Here is a 17,666-nt window from a genome sequence, read left to right as displayed (position 1 = left end):
AATTTGCCTAGACGGGAGACTCGGCAGCACCAAGGAAGGGGCGGTGGCAGGGGAGGACGGGAAAGGGACCTTGGAGCAGGGCATCCTCCCGCCGCCACAGTCCACTCCACAAGGGCAGTGAAACCCCTGGCACCAGCCTGTCCTCCATCCCCTGCAAACCCTGGGGCAGAAGGAGTCCCTCTGCCCTGCTGGCTCTCCTCTTTGCCAGTTCAAGGCTGCTGACCTGTGACAGCAGCAGGAAAGCTCTGGCATGGAGAGGATTCGGTGTGGTTCAAGGCCACCCACTTCCCCTGCCACCTCCTAGGGCCTGAGCTCTGGAGGAGAGCATGCCCCGCTGGCTGAAAGGAAGGGTCTCCCTCACCCCCAAGAAACCCAAGACCACATAAATTCCTTAGCCCTCTAATCCTGTACTGCAGACTACTTTTATTTCACACAGCCAGACTTATGCAGGGAGCTGGGCATGTGCCAGCAAGGGCTCGTTGCAGCAATACTGCAACTTGGGTGCAAATGCAATCATGATCACTTAACAGCGCAGCCAAAGAAGAGCGCCAGCAGCAGCTGGATGCTCGGGGCAAAACTGGGGGGAATGGCTCACTGGCTAAGCTGTTTCCTGCCATCTCTTCCCCTCCTCCTCCAAAGGCAACAGGGAAAGTCTCACCCTCCTCGCAGAGCAGGAATCCCGCACAGCCCGGCTCTTCAGCCGAAGGGCACGAGCAGGCCAAGCCAGGACTGCAGAAACACGAGGGAGATGCGTTATCACAGTCTTCCCAGCCTCCGCACTACCCACCTCCCCTGTAAGGCAGCTGCTTGCTGGCAGGGCAGGGCACAGACTGGACTGTGGTGATTAGGAGAAGGTAGGAGGAGACTTTTCTGGAGGCTCGAGATAGGAGCGCGCAGTGGGGCAAGCAGGAGGCGCGAGGGGAACCTCTCTCCGCTGCACGCTGGGAGAAGGCTCCATTGACAGAAGCCCTGGGCAACTGCGAAAGGGGTTTTGCAAGGCAGACCCCAGGCAAAAAATGAGAGCCCTCTAGAGAGATGCTGTGGGGAGGGAGGCTGGCCTAGAGCCCCCTGAAAATGCCTGGCACCCCAAAGCAGACTCAGGAGAGCAGAGGAGGACCAGAAACCAAAAACTGAGCGGGGAACCGGAGGGCAAAGTCAGCATCATGGGCAACACACCAAGGGCAGATCTAAAGCACATGAAAGGCAGGGGACTGCAACAACTGCTCTGCACCAGACACCCCGGCTCCCTGCTTCCACATCTCCTCCCATCTATTCGTTTCACCTGTTACATCCAATTAGCCACAGCCCCTGCAAGCTGTTCCCTGCACCCAGCCACTGACACTGCAGAGCATAAATCCTCTGAAGCAAGGACAGGTTTTGTCCTTGCTAGTCCTGCAGCACAAGGAGACTCCAAGCTAGGATGGAGGGCGACTCTGCAGGCCTCAGTTTACCTGCTTCTCCTTGTGCCGCCTCCTGGGGCTGAAGGAGTTAAGGGCTCCTCTGAGGAGCGAGACAGGGCTGAGTGCCAGCTGTCTGGGTCAGTTTGGCTGCTATCGGGAACTGAGTGGTATCAGCATGTATGACGGGAATGCCTTGGAGAGGAGAGGAGACAGAGGAAGACTCAGCCACCAAACACTCCCTTCAGCAGCCGTCTCCCCATCCCTGCGCTGCTGAAACTCATCTGAACCCTCTGCTTCTCTATTCTGGGGTCCCCCAGCTAACCTGGGGGCCAAAGAGCCAGAACAAGAGACTTTTCCCTTGCAGAAACCCCTGAGCTGCCCTTGAACAGCACTCTCGCATCAACGGCACGCTGCAAAACCTGCCCGAGAAGGTGGGGAAACACTTTGGCCAGGTCAGCCCCCAGCCAGTGGCCCAGTGACTGGTGACTAAGCGAGGGCCAAGCACCAGGTGATTTCTCCACCATCTCCGGGAGACGGGAGACCCAACATCACAGCTCCAGTATCTTCACACTCCCCCAGTCGCAGCGGTGACTGGCTTTTAGCAACATCTCTATGCTGTTGGTACTGTAGTGCGAGACGCTGATGCTTGCTCATCATATTCAGGGACCTGCTTCCTCGTGGCTGCTTAGAACTCAGCGTGCGGCTGCAAAACCCCGTCAGGAAATGAAATAAATCAGTTGACGGGGGCTTGGCCTGCTCTGGTCAGACTGCCACTGCTGCCCAAGCTAGCTAGCTGAAAGCCATGCTCTTCTGGGGTCACAGAAGGAGATGAACCGCAAGAGCCTGGCACTGCAATCTCTCTCTTGCAAGCAGAATCAGCTAGATCAGGGTTTGTCCTGCCCGCCCAAGGACCCTGGCTACCTACTGTGTCCCCCTGGACTAACAAACACTGGTTTGCTACCACAAGGCTACTGCGCATCACTGCCAGCAATTTTACTGGTTGCATTAACTCCCCAGAGGGCTGAAGTCTCTACTAGGGGCATGGGTCCACTTTGAAAAACAGAAGCACCTTGAGCCAGAAGGCAAAGCAGCCAAGGGACTTTCCCTTCCAAAGAAGCTATGTCTGGAGTCCCACTTAGGAAGAGGCACCCCAAAAGACTGCAGGGAGGCTGGGATCCAGCTCCCTGTACAACTGCAACATCAGCAGGCAGATCCGCAGGCAGACAGATTCCAAGTGGGCATGCAGATGCCTACATGGGATTTTGAGATCTGGCTCCATCACAGGTTATGGATGGCAGCCTCCACGTGTTGGGCACTGCATGGGCATGATTTCTGGCTAAAGTTCCTCCCCAAAAGACAGGATTCCTATTTAGGTTTTCTTGGGATGGGACGTATATAATTTTCACTGGTTCTCTCATGAAAGGGACACCAAAAAATGACGCACAAGGGATATAAGGACAGCAGCCTTAAAAGGACACAGCTTCCAAGGAAGCCCTGCAGTAGATCGCTACGGTAGTGGGGTCTGGGGAACACCAAGTCATTCTTCAACAGCTCTGAGCAAAGGGCGTCTGTCCATCCCTCCCTCCCTCCCTCCCCGTTGTTTGTTCCTCCTTAACCCCACACATCCACCCAGGAGCTCCTCTGGAGAAGCCGCTGCTCATCTATCATTTAGAGGCACTGGAGCTCCCAGCAGGAGGCAGGAGATGGCAGATCCAATTAAACAGCCCCCTGCTGATTAATAATGTGTTGGGGTAGGGGGGATTATTTTTTCTAATTTTTTCCCTTTCATAGCAAATAACATCCTCTGAAGAGCGCTACGAGGTTAAGAGAAAGACAGCTAATTAATATTGTAATGGCGGAGTCCGTAATTACCCCTAGAGGAGCCTGCAGGGCACCTATCATTATCCCCCTATTCCCAACAGCGAGATTCCCTTCCTTCTAAGGGCTCCAGCTCCAGGGACTCGTCTCCGGAGGTCGAGAGGAAAGAGGAGGAAGTAACGTCCTGGGGAGCTGCGGGGCAGGGGGCAGGCAGCTGTGTGCTTGGAAGGGCAGCTGCACAGGCCCGAAGCCGAGGTACAGCGATGGAGCGGAGCACGAGCCAGGAACGCAGAACTGCTTAGCAGCTGAAAAAGCTCTGACCATGGAGGCTTGTGAATAGCAGCATTTCCTCCCAAAACAGGGGCATGCCCTCTCTGCCCAGCTATCAGCTCTGCCCGCACACCCCTTTCTTCTTCTGCCGTCTCCCCACCCCTGCGCTGCTGAAACTCAACTGAACCCTCTGCTTCTCTATTCTGGGGTCCCCCAGCCCAACTATGCCGGTGCCATCTGTGGCTGCCCCTGCTATTCCCACCCCGGGCACATGCAGCCAAGTCCGCTGCTTTGCAACAGCACAAAGCAATCCCATGACCCTGGCGAGCAAATTGAACAGCTTTGAGCAAATTGAACAGCTTTGATTTCACAACCAAGCTGTGCCCCCAAGAGCCCGGAAGATCTAGATGGAAGGGCTGGGAGCGGAAAGCCAGCCAGCGCTGGGGAAGGCACACATCAGGTGGGCAAAGGGGAACAGGGAACAGGGACAGGCGTGATGGGGAGAGGAGGGAATAACTACCAGGAAGCTCAGGTAATGCTCCCCTGTAGCATCTCACTGCAAAGTAACCCCCCCTGCAAGCCCTGCTAGAGCTTTTTATACCCTGCGGATGGAGTTACAATGCAGCCTCCCTCTCAAGTCTCCCCCTATACCTGGCCAGGCGTCAAATCCTTACAAGACCTGGGGCAGTAGCAATGAACCCCACAAAGGGCAGGACCCAGCCAGGAAGGCTGGCACAGGGCTGGCAGGCCCCCTGAGAAGGCAGGTTTCATGCAGCTCTGTGCAGATGAATTAAAAAAGCCTAGAGCGATCCTTTCTGCATACCCTGCCCTGCCGTTCTCTCTCAGTCTGGAGAGTAGAGGCACTGGCTGTGCATGGAGAGGAGCTCTGCAGGCTCCAAACACAATGCGAGGTGCACGCTTAGAAAAGGCAAAAGCAGCCCCCGCTTAACTCTATTGCACCGGCTTTCCACAGGGCCCTCGCGCTCCATCCGCTACCAGTCCCGGCTGCAAAGAAAGTGTGCGAGGCGGGAGCGTGGAGCAGAGGAAAAAAGCGCGCAAGCGGGAGGAGGAGGGAGCAGCTGATGAGGAGGGATGGAGCTGATGCAGTGCTGCAGACAGACCTGCCCGGAATAATAAACGGCTGCATTACACCTCCGTCCTGGCAGAGGGAGAGCAGGCTCGTGCGTGCTGGGGAGCAGGGAAGGAGTCGGCCGTCTGTGGGAGTCTGCCCAAGAACCGACAGCCCAGGGGAGCGGAGCAGTCGATGAGCAGCTCCGACCACAACGGGCAGGGAGAGCCCAGGCTTGCAGGGCAGCAGGCCTCCCTTTGGAGCAGGGGCCAGTGCCAATGCATCAGACGGGGAGGCGGGGATCATACAGGAGCATAAAAGCCCAGCAGGGAGATGACACTGCCCACTCCACGAGCCAGGTCCAGACACAGCCCATCTAGGAAACACCCAGTCTGGGGGCATTTACGGTGCATGCCATTCAAACCCATCGCCTTAGGACCGAGCAAAGGCTGGGCCTTTACCTGGGCATGCGCATACCCAGACTCGATGCGAGCAGCGCTTACCAGCGGGCAGTGCTGCTGACAGTGGTACGGGCACCCCTGAAGCAACCCGCTCCCCGCTTTCAAGGCTTCTGACAGCAAGGCTGGCATCGAGTATTAGAAGCCTTGAAAGCGAAGCGAGCTGCTAGCACCGCAGCCCCATGAAGACACGCACCCAGCACATGTGGGTGCCAGCATCGAGGCATCAGCGATCTCATTCCCGGTACATTCAAGGTTTCCAATGCCCCATTTCAAGGCTAACAGCAGCCCTGAAAAAAAGAAATAGCAGGGAACAGAGTGGGGACTCGTGAGCCCCATGGCAGTGAGCCCCTGCCTTCCTTTTCAAGGCTTCTAACAGCAACTCTTTGAAGCTGCTTTCCCTGCACTGCTTGTGGCACAGCTAAACTGAGTATGGTTAGCCAGAAAGGAGACGGCAGGCCAAATGCTTTGCGCATGGCAGCCATGAGTGCAGCTCCCCAGCTTGTGCTGCAACGGGAGCAGTGGGCAACCAGGTCTCGCTGCGTAATTGTATGCGCTGTCCTGTAGGCCTGAGGGGAGTAAGCTGGACCCTGGAGAAGGTGCCCACATTGCACTGGTGTCTTGCTCCATGGCTTTGGTGTGCTGCCCTTGGTTCCTCCACTTTGAGATGTTCCTCCCCATCCACGCTGCTGCACATCTGGAAGCAAGATTACCGCCATCTTCCAGAGGTGACTGTGGCCAGCCCTCAAGCCAGCCTGGCCCACTGAAGAGGCTGGGCAGGCCAGAGATGCCACAGCTGGGTTACCCAACAGATGGAGACAAATGCCAAAAGGGTTACAGGCCAGACTGCTGAAGGCAGGATGCATAGCCGTGCAGATCCGCTCTCTTACTGAGCTTTCCCACTGATCTTTGGAAAGGCACAGGCACCCTGCCCCACAGAGACTGCGAGCCTCCGTGCCAGGACTTGCCCACATCTCTTCCAGAGGGCTCCCTTGGTCACGCACAAAATATCACTGGCTAGTACAGCTCACCCAGGACACTCGCAGGTCACAGCATGGATCCCATCACCTTCCATCCCAGAACCAGCTCAGGCCATGGGAGCTGCTATCCCCTGCAGTTTCTCTTTGCTCTCCCCCTCAAAATAGCAAGCTGCTTGTAAAGCCCCAGCCACCAGGCTCTGACCACACCGGGTGCTGCTTCTTTAGAAGCACAAGTGACGATCCTGCGTCTGTCTATCCATCAGGCGAGGAGACGAGCTGACATCAGCCCTTCGTGGCTCAGTACAAGCATGCCCCACCAATCGACTTTACATCTGGAAAGGATCCTGCCTCTTGCCCTTAGCTTCCCCGCTCCCAGTACGGTGTTGCTACAGCTGACCCCAGAAGGCAGAGGAGGCCCAGCCCCAAACCCTGCACCACTATTCAGGCTCCGCACACTGTCCGGATGCGATCCCCACACCCAACCGTTTCCAAGCAGCCAAGACTTGCTCAGAAGCAGCAGCATGGGGCCCAGCAAGACAAATCACCCCTGCCTTTGAGATGGAGGCAGCGAAAGCCGATGCCGCTGGGCCCAGATCAAGGGCCGGCAATGAAACACCGACGATTGCTCCTTTCAGCATCTGACTTGAGCGTGCAGGGAGAGACCCGCAGGCCTGTCCGGCAGCCAGCCGCACGGCCCGCTTCCCAACAGGAAGGCGATGGGAACTCCACGCCCCACCCAGTGATCCTGGCACGCCCCTGCTCTGGCGCTGACTCAGCTCAGGCTCTGCATGCCAGGAACTGAAACCTCTTTGGGTATGTTCCTCCAGCCTGCAGACAGGATGCCCAGCAACAAGCAGGATGCCCGACAACGGAGGAAAAAAACCCCAAACGCTGCCCTCCCTTCCTCTCCAGCTTCACGCAAGGGCAAACCCAGGACTGGGCCCGCTGCTTTCGGCATGGGGAGCAGGGGAGATGGGAAAGCAAGCCAGGATCAAGCCTCACTTCAGGTCGGGCCACTGGGCTCGGCCCCCTGTTTCTCTCAGGGTGGCATGCTCAGCTCCCAGCCTCGCCCCTCTGACAAGCGGGAAGGGCACACGACAGATCCATGTGGCACCCCGGCCGGGCAGCTGCCAGGCACATCTGGCCAGGCCCACAGCTGGACTGCTACAGCAGCCAGAGACAGCCCTGATGTTGGAGGCCCACGGAGGAGCCTAGTGCCAGCCCCGGAAGCTACTTGTGGTGAAGCCACCCCCTGCCCGCCCCTTTGCTCGAGGGCGCCGTCCCAACCGGCTGCTGCAACCGCTGCTTGCTTTTTTCCAGCCCTGGTGACAGGGTGTTATAAACACTCCTGTTGCTGTGGGTTGCTATGGCAAACCCAATGTAAAGCTCCGTCACAGGGACAGTGTTTATGCTGCCAAATAGGAAAAAAAAAGCAAACCCTCAAACCCCTGGGTCTGGGGTTTTTGATGAAGTTTATTGAAGGGGGGCGGCGGGGAAGCCCAAGTCTTAGCAGAGCTCTGAGCCCCGGGTTGGGAGAAGCAGAGTTCAGGGGAGCTCTGAACCAGGGGACCAGCCGTGACGCGATGCAGCACCCTGCGCCGCCCTCCTGCCATCCCGGTGCCCAAAGCACGCGAGGTGAACACCACCCATGGCCCCCGGAGCCACTTAATGCAGCGCTCGCGCTGCGCCGACCACACCTCCTTCCGTCAGCATTCGGCACCGGGCGCGCGGCGGGGACCGCCACCGACTCACCTCTGCCAGGCAGCAAGAGGGAGAGATATGGAGCTGGAGCGACTTCTATGCTGTGCTAGCTGAGGGGAAGCAAGGAGAGGAGAGGTGCAAAGTGCTACCGCCGGGGTTTATGCGCTGGTGGGAGAAGCTGGGAGCACGCGGGGAGGGATTCTCAGTCCCTTTGCTCCTCTGCTGGTGGCTGGGCGGGGGGGAGCGGGGCCTCCTGTGCTGCAGGGACAGGGGAGTCCCCCAGACAGGCCCTGGGGCTGCCAGAGCTTCCATCCTGCTGCTTCTGCGGGCACATCTGCATGCAGGATAATTACTTACCCTTTCACCTACTGCTGCGCCCTAAGAGGGGGATGGACCAAGGCAGGCTTCCAGCAGGATCAAATCCAAGGGAGATTCTTACTAGGCCAGTCCACCCAAGTAGCGTACCCTTTCCACTCTGAACAGGGCAAAGGATCTTGATATAACTAGGCACCAGGCCTCCTGGGCGGAGACTACTGCATCAGGACAGCCCACTCCCAGCTGCCTCGGGAAAGACAAGAGTCTCCGTGATGAAGCTGCTCGGCACAACACGCCCTGACTGCCACAGGTCCCGCAAGAAATGGAGCAGCCAAAAAACCGACTTCACACGCCCTCATAGAGCCAGAGGCAGGTGGGGGCCAATGCCACATTTCTAGGTGGCCCCCACAGATCAGTGGGTCTGCTGGATGGCGCAGAGCATCCCAAGCCAAGGATGCTCCCAGCAGCCTCTCCTGGACCAACTTGACCCAAGATCCCTGCTCGTCCAGACACCCTCCAATGCAGCCCAGCCCCCCCCAGAAGGTGAATGGGGCTCGCCGACCCAGCAAATCACAGGGAGCCAAGAGGCTGAACAGACCCACGCATACCCGGGACGCACCTTCAGGCAAGCCAGGACCAATCCTCAGCTTGCCAGCCAGCGTCTCAAGTGCCGCTCATTCTTAAGGCGCTATTGTGAGCCCCTCGCCAGCTAGTGGGAGCCTCCACAGCGTTGTACAGGCAGCTCGTGGGCCAGCACCTGTGCTTCCCAATGCTGCATGTTCTCACAGGGGGGATGGGGAAGAGGACAAGGCTAGAGGTCACTTCTCCTCGGGTCCCTTGCCCCAGCCCGGCAAGAGGCCAGCGGAGCCCTGACAGATGCAGTTAGTTTATAAAAAGGCAGAGGAGAGATTAGAGCTTCAGACAGAAACATATCTTGGCAGGGTAACGGAGTCAAAAGCTGGCGGGGAGGGGGTGGGCGCGTCGCTCAGAGGAAAGACCGAGCCTCCCCCTCCCAGCTATTAGGACGCGAGCCACACGCTGCAACAGAGGCACCCTGGGAAAGGATGGGGCCTGCACTGGGTCAGCGGGAGAGGAGGGAGCGTGACAGGCTTCCATCCAGGCCTTGCAGGCGCACTCATGCATTCACCCTCCCACCTCCTGAGCGGCCAAGTGCTGCTACCTCCATTTTAGAAGGTGGGGTGGAGGCTGGAGCTGAGACACAGGCAGATTAAGTGAGCTGCCCAAGGTCACATGGGGAGCCTGTGGCAGAGCTGGGAATTCAAAGTAGTTTTCTCAAGTCCCAGCCTAGTGCCTTTAGTCTGAAACCAGCTTGCCTCTCCTGAGACTCCACAGCATCCTGAACACTGCCAGGAGCAGAAAAATCTGGCTCCAGGGAGCACTGGCAGCCAGTGAAAGTCTGCACAAGTGCTGGCTGACCCATTCCCCCCTCATCCCTGGGATGTGGCTCCTACTTAGACAGCGACTGCTTTTGTCTTGCTTCTAGCACCCCAATGGGAGAACTGCCAGATTTGGAGATGGGGGTCTATGGCACCCCATCCACCCCTGCCTTGTATCAGGGTCCAGAGGAACGTCGATGCCCAAGCCTCAACCAAGGGGAGCACCGAGCATACGGGAACTGTGTGCAAACCGCACCCCACCCCCCCGTGGCAAGGGTGACACCTCCGCTGCCACCCCACCACCCTCCAGCCCAAAACGTGAAAAAGGCAACCGAAATTAACCCCTTCGGTGCTAGCCCGCAACCATGCACTGGGTGTTTCAGGAAGCCCTACATTGAAAGACTGTGTGAGCTGCCGGTTATTTATATCTCATCAAGAGGCACTAATGAAAGGAGCAAAGAAGGTGACTCATGGCTACAAAACCACAGCTTTCTGGGGTGGATGGGAGGGGCCGTTCAGGGACTAGCTGCCATTGCACTGGGGTTTCCAAGAGGCGGGGTGGATGGCCGCATGCGGAGCCAGCGATGGGGTGGAACCGGGAAGGGTGCCAGCTCCGGCCTTGGGCACACTGCAAAGAGGTCTCCCGCCCTGCAGCCAGAGCAGTCTTCCCTTAACGTTTGCTCGCAAGCCGAGATGGGACATGCAAGCGGCAGGACCCGAGGCAGGAAGCCTCCGTGCACGTGTCACTTCTCCCCATGAGAGATGGGCCCTGTCCTGGGCACGCGGTGAACGGTAAGGGGAAGCTAGTGCTGCTTTCCCTGGCTCAACCGAGTTCCCCTATGGCTCCCCCACCCCTCAGCTCAAGCAAGAGCCTCCCCAACCCCATTTCCAGCCACCAACACCCCAGCTCCTGCCCTTCAGGAGCACAGAGACCCGCTTCTGCAATCCTGAAGCCTTCTGTCCATCTCCCAGGCAGGCAGAGCAGACCAAAGCTCTTGCTTCCTCCTTGCCCTTACAGCAAATACTCCTGCAGTACCTAGCAGTCAAGGATGTCCAAAGGTGGCTCAGATGTAGCCCAGTTCCTTATCTGTGTCTTTTCTCTGCACCCTCCAGTCAGGCATTGATCTCCAGCTCTTGGCTTTAACCTACCAGACCACAACAAAAACCCAGTGGAAAGCACTATGCACCCTTCCCCTAGGGCTTCCCCCAAGTGATTTCCCCCAGCTGCAAGTGGGCTGGCTCAGGGCAAGAGCTGTGGTCAGGACGTGCATTTCCTGGATGGAAACACCGCCCCTGGGCTTTCCACACCCCCTGGCCTGCGGCTTCCTTATCCCTACTGGCAACCACAAAGCCCTGGGAAGCCAAAGGGGTAGGAACAAAGGCATTTAGGAAACAGATCAATTAAAATTCCCGCACTCCCACATGGCGCCGACTCCCACACACCTTCCCACCAGCCGTCGACATCTCCAAGGAGCCAGGACGCGGAAGGCGGCGAGCAGGAAGGCGGCACCGCTGTCAGGCAGAATAGAGCGCGTACGGATGCTCTCGCTGTGCATGTCCCAGCCGAGGCATCGCTGGGACTAGCAAAGGCAATGCCCTACTCACTCAAGCTCTCTGCCCTCTCCTTCCTCCTGGATTTGGCCAGCTTCTCCTGGTCCCTTTCCCCTCCCCGTGGAGGTAGGAGCAAATTGCACGACAGCGCTTCACGCCCCGTGTTACTCCCCACCCTTGCATACACGCCAGCACATACAGGCAGGAACGGATGGGGCTTGGGGTCCTCAGGTGTACACACGGGTGGGTCGGGGCACACATGCACGTTTGCTGCAGATACCAGTGGGTGCATGGAGGGATGCTGCATCCATGTGACGTAGGACTCATCTACGTGCATTTGAGTCCACACCAGGTATGTCTGCGCATGTCCATCCACGCTCGCAGCTTGCTGCCCAGGCCAGTGCCCGACTGCGCTGGCCAAGTGTCAGTCGTACTGCTCGTCAGCATTGCGTACGTGCTCAGACAGAGTTGTCCGCTTGGGAGTCCGGCTAGCCAGTGACCGTGCCAACTCCCCCAACACGGGGAGCGACCAAGTGAACAGCAGCACCTTCCTCAGCAGCCCCTGGACCCAGGCCTGGCAGACCTCAAAGGCACCTGTCCCTTTAATCCTCTCCCCCCACAGCTGCCACCAGCCCTTCTTTGCTGATGCCAGGGTCATTTTGGACGGACAGCATCTGCCAGGTTGCGTTTCAAGAGGTCACTTCTCTCAGGTTACCATTGTCCTGCCTGGACTCCCAGGGCCGCTTTTCACCCCCCATCCACAATGCCTCATGGGACTTCAGGTGTGCTACAAAAGGTCCTCTGACGTGCACAGAACCAAGCAACGTGTGTAAGCCCAGGGCTTGAATAGCAGCCGGGGAGAAAAGAGCAAAGGCTGCAGGGCAGAACAGAGGCCCAGGTGAAGGGATGAGGGGAAACGGCCTGACAGGATCAGTACAAGGCTGTTTCAAGCCGGAGATGGCAGGCGGCAGGCTGGACAGAGGCAGGGGAGAGCCTGGGAAAGCCACAGGCAAGGGCTTGGGTGCAGTGGCAGAGCAGCATGAGGAACTCCTAACAGCAGCAGGGTTGTGGGGGCAGGAAGAAACAGGTCCCCAGGGACTAGACCACCCTTACCCCCATGCCAGGCGAGGACAGAGCCTAGCACAAAAACCCGCATCTCCTGAGCTTGCAGGTGCATCTCAGGCCTAGTCTGGGCAATGTATGGGGCAGATGTTAGCCCCCCAGCACTGACTTCCTGCAGAACAAGAACCCGTTGCAGGCACTGTAGCACTGATCCACGGGACACAAAGCTCTGGGCTGAGCCCACAAGCACCGATTCGCAGCCAAGCAAGCAGCCAGGCCACATGCAGCCCAGGCACCCAGATGTGTGCAGAGAAGCCAAGCTGGGGATCAGAGCTGCTCTGGAGGTGACACCCTGGAATAGGGACCAAAGACATCGGAGACAGGGGGTAGCATCCTCAAGAGGAAACCCTTAAACCCAGTCTCAGCTGCCAGCTCAGAGAGGGGGAGGAGGCTTCTACCCTGAAGCGCCCTCTCCCCCAGCCCGCCCGTCTCTCCCCTGCCCTGCGTCAGCTCAGCCTTTCCCAATGCACCCGATGCCAGTCAGGCCTCAAAACACCATGTTCACATCACCACCCTCTACTGCGATATCTCACAGGCCAAAAAAGATCACGCTTAGGCAAAGGGCGAGTCCACACAACAGAACAGGCGCCAACACGCAGGGACCAAGGTGCAGCCAAATCCTAGGAGGACGGGGCGCGGGGGTTTTACCCGGGGCTCACGCACCAAGGGGACTACTAGCCTTCCCCCTGCCTTTGCGGGGTAGCGACCTCTGGGTGAGCTAAAAGAAGAGACATAAATCCTAGGGCAGGGAGGGCAGCTCTGGTTTTCACCTGCATTTGCCAGCCAAGGTAGCCTGCCAACCCCTCCAATGAGTTTGCTTTGCGCTGGCAGATCGCTAACACCTCTGGGGCTAAAACCACAGCATCCTCTAGGATTTGCTCCTTGCTGGGCTCCCCCAAGGTAGGAGACACTTCCCTCAGCTGAAGGCAGCCCGAGAGGAGCCGCCGAGCTCCGGGAGAGCCCAGAGCACGCACGCGGTGGCAGAGCTGCCCGCTCAGCTCCTGGCACCCCACTGCAAAACTTTTTCCCCTTCCACACACACCCTGGTGCTCAGCCCCAGGCACCGAGCCCACGTGAGCTTAAGAGCTGGATCATCCTCTGATGAAGCCGGCTGCCTGTGCCCCGGAGAGCACCGCATGGGTGCAGAAAAGCGGAACGGCTCGGAAACCTCCTGGCTCATGACTCAGGCATCTGGGAAGCAGCCGTGCTGCCCGCACCCCCAGCCTCATGGGCTTCCCCCTCCGCGGCTGCACCCAGCAGCGGGGAAAGAATCCCGAGGGGGGCTGGGGTTCTCCAGGCGAGCTGACAGGGGAACGTTTCCATCTAAGGCCTTGGTATTTCTCCCTGGGCGTCTGCAGTAAATCATTCTCCTTGCTGTTTTGTGCTTTACAAGGTAGCCCGGGAGCTGGGAAGTGGGGTGAGGGGAGCCCTGGGAATAAATGGAGGAGGCCAGGTTAGGGGCTGGCTGTGCCAACAGCAGCACCTGGGAGCATCAAGCTCCATTTCAGCCCAACTTCCTCCAGAGTTTGCCGGCTTCCCTCACCGGAGGGCAGCCAGGTCCAGGCGTTAAGAGCCCTGGAAGCAGCAGGCTCTCTGCCACTGGTCTCCTGTGCAGCCCCAGGCAAGTCATTTCCTCTCTGTGCCTCAGTTTCCCCTTCCAGCCCACCAGCATGTTGCAAGGTCTTTGTAATCAAGGCTCCCTCACTTTGCACGTATACAACACAGACTGCGAGTGGGCTCCTTGCATCCTGCCGTCAGGCAGACCAGCCCTGCCAGCTTTGAGCAAAGGCCGTGGAGCGAGTTGGGTATGGCACCTCACCCAAATGCCTGGCACCTGCCTCAGCAAGAGCAATCCATTTACTGCTCCCAGTCCATTTACCGCTGGAAGTGGTCTACGGGGCCGTATTCAGGTCCCAGTCGTGCTGTCCCACCGAGCTCCAGCATGCTCAGATAAGGAACAGCCCCATCTCCCAAGCCTGCTCCAGCTCAGGCCATAGGGAGACATCCAGGGACAGGGAAGGAGATGCGGCTACAGAGAGATGCATCCTTCGTCTGCAAGGCAGAGGAAAGCTGCTGTGCAAAAATCAGAGCAGCTCCTGGACTGGATCCCGGTCTAAGGCCCCTTTGATATCCCGGGGTCCCGAATTCGTGCCCAAAGGAGGCCTACCGGGTTGCTGGCCTCCGCCAAAAAATCATACGATTAATGAGGCAGCAGAGGGGAGAACAGAACCGGGGAAGCTGAGGATTGGGCAGAAGGTCTGAGACAAACCAAGGACACAGCGGGGGCCACAAGATGCCAGGTGCAGCATAGAAACAAGCCGCCTTTCTCCAGCCCTGTCCAACAGCACATCACGTACCACTCGCACACTGAACCCTGTGTGCCGGGGCCAGCCGGCGGGAGTAGGCTCGTACTGCCCACAAGGAGAGCGCCAGGCAGCCCAGGCGTGGCAGGGCACGTGCTCAGAGAACGGTGCCCTGGGGCTGGGCCAAGGCCACACGGCAAAAGGAAAGATCTAGGGGTGCCGTTACGGAGCAGGACTCCGGGGTTCACCGCCTGCCCTGGGGAAAGGCTCTGGGGACTGGGTTGGCAGCCCTGGAGGCCTTGGGGCTTGCAATCATGTGCAGCTTGGGAAGGGCCATCCCCGCTGACCACCGGCAGAGCATCGCTTCTGGAAGCGGCCTTGAGGTGGGACTTGGCTTCGATCAGCTTCCCACCCCCAGTGATGCTCACAAGCCCACTTCTTGCTCCTCTAAACTCTCCCATCCAAGGGCCTAGATCCCAGCCCACAGGGCACTTTGCAGTGAGGGGGAGCTTTTGATCTCGCAGCGAGAGGGGGACAGGGATGCCGCAGTCGCATCCAGCAGAGCCCCCACCCCCTCCCGGCACTGTCCCCATCACAGGGCAGCCTGCAGCAGGCTGCCAAGCAGAAGCAGGGAATCCCCCAGCCCAGCAGACGGGCCGTCCCTGGGGGGCTTCTGCCTGGCTGGCCCGCAGGGCAGGACGTATGGAGCTGGGCTCTTTCCAGAGAAAGCCCGTCCTCCTCCGCAGCGCTTGCGGAGTATGAATGCTGCTGCGCAGGGCTCTCGGGACACGGGATCAGCTAGGGACTGCAGCGACACGCAGGAGGGGACGTGCCAGGGATGTCTCCCCCAGGCTGAGGATCAGATGCCATCTCTGCCCCTGCTCTCACATTGCAGGCCCCTAAAGGTCACTCCTGACATGTCAGTGCCAGCCTGGCAGCTCAGCCCCAGGACCCTCAGCTGAAGCACCCCCTTCCCAACTGCTTCAAGAGCCTGAGAGCAGGGGCCACGTAGGCTGGAGACCTGCGACCCTGGGGGCCGACGCAACAGCTTCAGGAGGCAGCCGCACCTTGGGGAGGAGGGAGGAAGGCAGCAGCATGAAGACCTTGAGGCATGCCGCTGCCTCTCCTACCACCACGCTGCAGCCTGGCAGGAGAGGGAGCCCGAATCCCCGCGCCCCCATGCGCCCACTGTGCCACCCCGTACCCTGCCTGCAGCCCCAGTTCAGTCCCTTTACCCCACAACAGAGCCCAGCTGATGCCTTCAGGACAGCCCTCGAGCCCCAGGGGAGGGAGGCAGATTTGCTGTAGGAGAGGAAAGCAGCCTCCGGGGTGGAGATGCATTAGACTCCGACCGAGTTGGTTTCTCATGCTTGGAAACCGAAGCCCCAGCAAGCTCCGCGGAGAGCGCAGCCAACATGCTGGGCTTTGAATAACAGCACTCGAGGCCTCCGCGGAGCTCCCCGCGTGCAGGAGCGAATTAGTGAGCGCTCAGAAATTTGCTTGGCAACAGCTACACAAAGCAAGGTTGGTCCCACTCTGCTCCCACCCTCCACGCACAGGCAGAGGGGGAAACGGAGGGAGAGAGAAGGCAGGTGACGTGCAAAACGGTAGACAACCCAGGAGTCCCGGCCCAGAGAGCCCGTCTCCCTACCTCAGAGCCTGTCCTCCGGTCAAGCAGAGCCGCTTTCCCTGGGAGAAGAGGGGACAGATGCAGGGAGCGCGGCAGAACATGAAAGAAAGGGAGAAGAGAGAGAGACGCGCGCAGACACGACACCCAGACGGAGCTACCGGCCAGCGCGCGCGGGCACCGCTTGGCTATTTTTAGCTGTGAGAGTTACACAGGGACAGGGGATTCCTACCCTGAAGATCCCCGGGGGCTTAAAATAGGCCCTGCTACTTCCTCCCAGAAGTAGCTGCGTCTCACAGCCACGGTTTCCCGGACTGGGCGGCAGCCGGGATCCAGAGAGGCCCTGCGGGTCTGGCACGGAGAGCGGCAGCCGCCCCCCTAGCCTCCGTCACTTGCCGGGGCTGGTGCCCGCCCCAGCCCTGCTGGCATCCCCAGGGGACCACGCAGCGGGGATCCACGCAGGCCCTGCCTGCACCGTGCAGGTCACCTGCGTCCAGCAGCGGCTCGACCGCCTCTCGCTGTCCCCGACGGGTGGCGGCGAGACAGGGCTCTGGAGAAGGTAGCAGATGGGGGAGGTCACCCAAAACCCTCCCGTTTCCCCATCGGTTACGTCCTTCCACCCAAGGGTACGTTGAGACGGCTGCACCACAGAGGACTCAGAAAACACCCCCCTGCAGCCGGTCACTTCCCACAGCTTCTTTCCCCAGTGGGGGATACCCAACAGGGAAGGGAACTATCCTCTTTTTCCAAAGGGGAAACTGAGGCACAGAGCCAAGGAAGGCCCTGCCCAAGGCCCCACGGCAAGGTCACGGCAGAAACAGAAGCAGAATCTACAAGGCCAGACCGTAGCCGCTAGAGTCCGCTCCCTCCGGTCTGGGCGAGGACATGGGGAACCCGGCAGCCTAGCCGATGCCTCTCGGGGCACGCAGAGCATGGCCTCTCCTGGCAGTAGCGCTGCCTGGCCTAACGCATCCTCTCCTCCCTGGGTGCCCTGGGCTCCATGCGGCAAGGAGCTACGAGCCCAGGTGGACAGAGTGCAACGTGCCCCCTCTGCTCCCCTCCCCGTTCAAGCTGAACAGTCAAGGAGACTCAAAGCCATGCACAGCCACCTGTTCTGCATCCGAGAGGCACTGCCAGCATCCCCCCTCCTTGCCAGCCAGCTGAGAACAGGGACATCCCCGCAGCACCCCACACAGCTGCCTGTGCTTGCTCTTACCCGCCACCGGCACAAACTAACACCCGGCTACGTGGGAGCTTTAAAACCTCAGATTTCCACGTGGCATCCAGGAGCTCTGGGGCATTCGAAATCCAGATCCCACGTCTTGGAGGCTTCGAGCCCTTCCCCAGCAAACAGCAGCTATCCATTCACCGGTGGGGCCACACAATGCCCCCTCTGCCTGGGCTGAACAAAATCAGCCCTTCGGCTGAGTCGGCTGAAACGGCTCCAAGAAAGCACACTTTGCAGGAATAAAACCATGGGGAGGGGGCTCCTCTGAGCCCCAAAAAGGGTTTAAAAAACCCACAAAATGAGACGGCAAAGCGTGGCCACGATAGGAAAAAACACACACACTCCCAGGGAGAGGGAGCCTGCTGCTAGCCCCGTTTCCCTTCCCAACATGCTCCGCTCCTGGGAAAGTGTAGGCTGTTTTCCATAT

The 17,666-nt window shown here is 59.1% G+C and overlaps 1 protein-coding gene across 3 annotated transcripts in view; it reads right to left on the bottom strand.

The window, feature by feature from the left end:
- Nucleotides 1–17,666, bottom strand: part of ATP2B4 (ATPase plasma membrane Ca2+ transporting 4) — a 93,239-nt gene that overhangs the window by 58,851 nt on the left and 16,722 nt on the right. The window lies entirely within an intron of this gene.

Source organism: Crocodylus siamensis, chromosome 13 (genome assembly GCF_052110815.1).
Source record: "Crocodylus siamensis isolate JL-2025a chromosome 13, ASM5211081v1, whole genome shotgun sequence".
NCBI classification, from domain to species: domain Eukaryota; kingdom Metazoa; phylum Chordata; order Crocodylia; family Crocodylidae; genus Crocodylus; species Crocodylus siamensis.
This window is presented reverse-complemented; position numbering and strand designations above follow the sequence as displayed.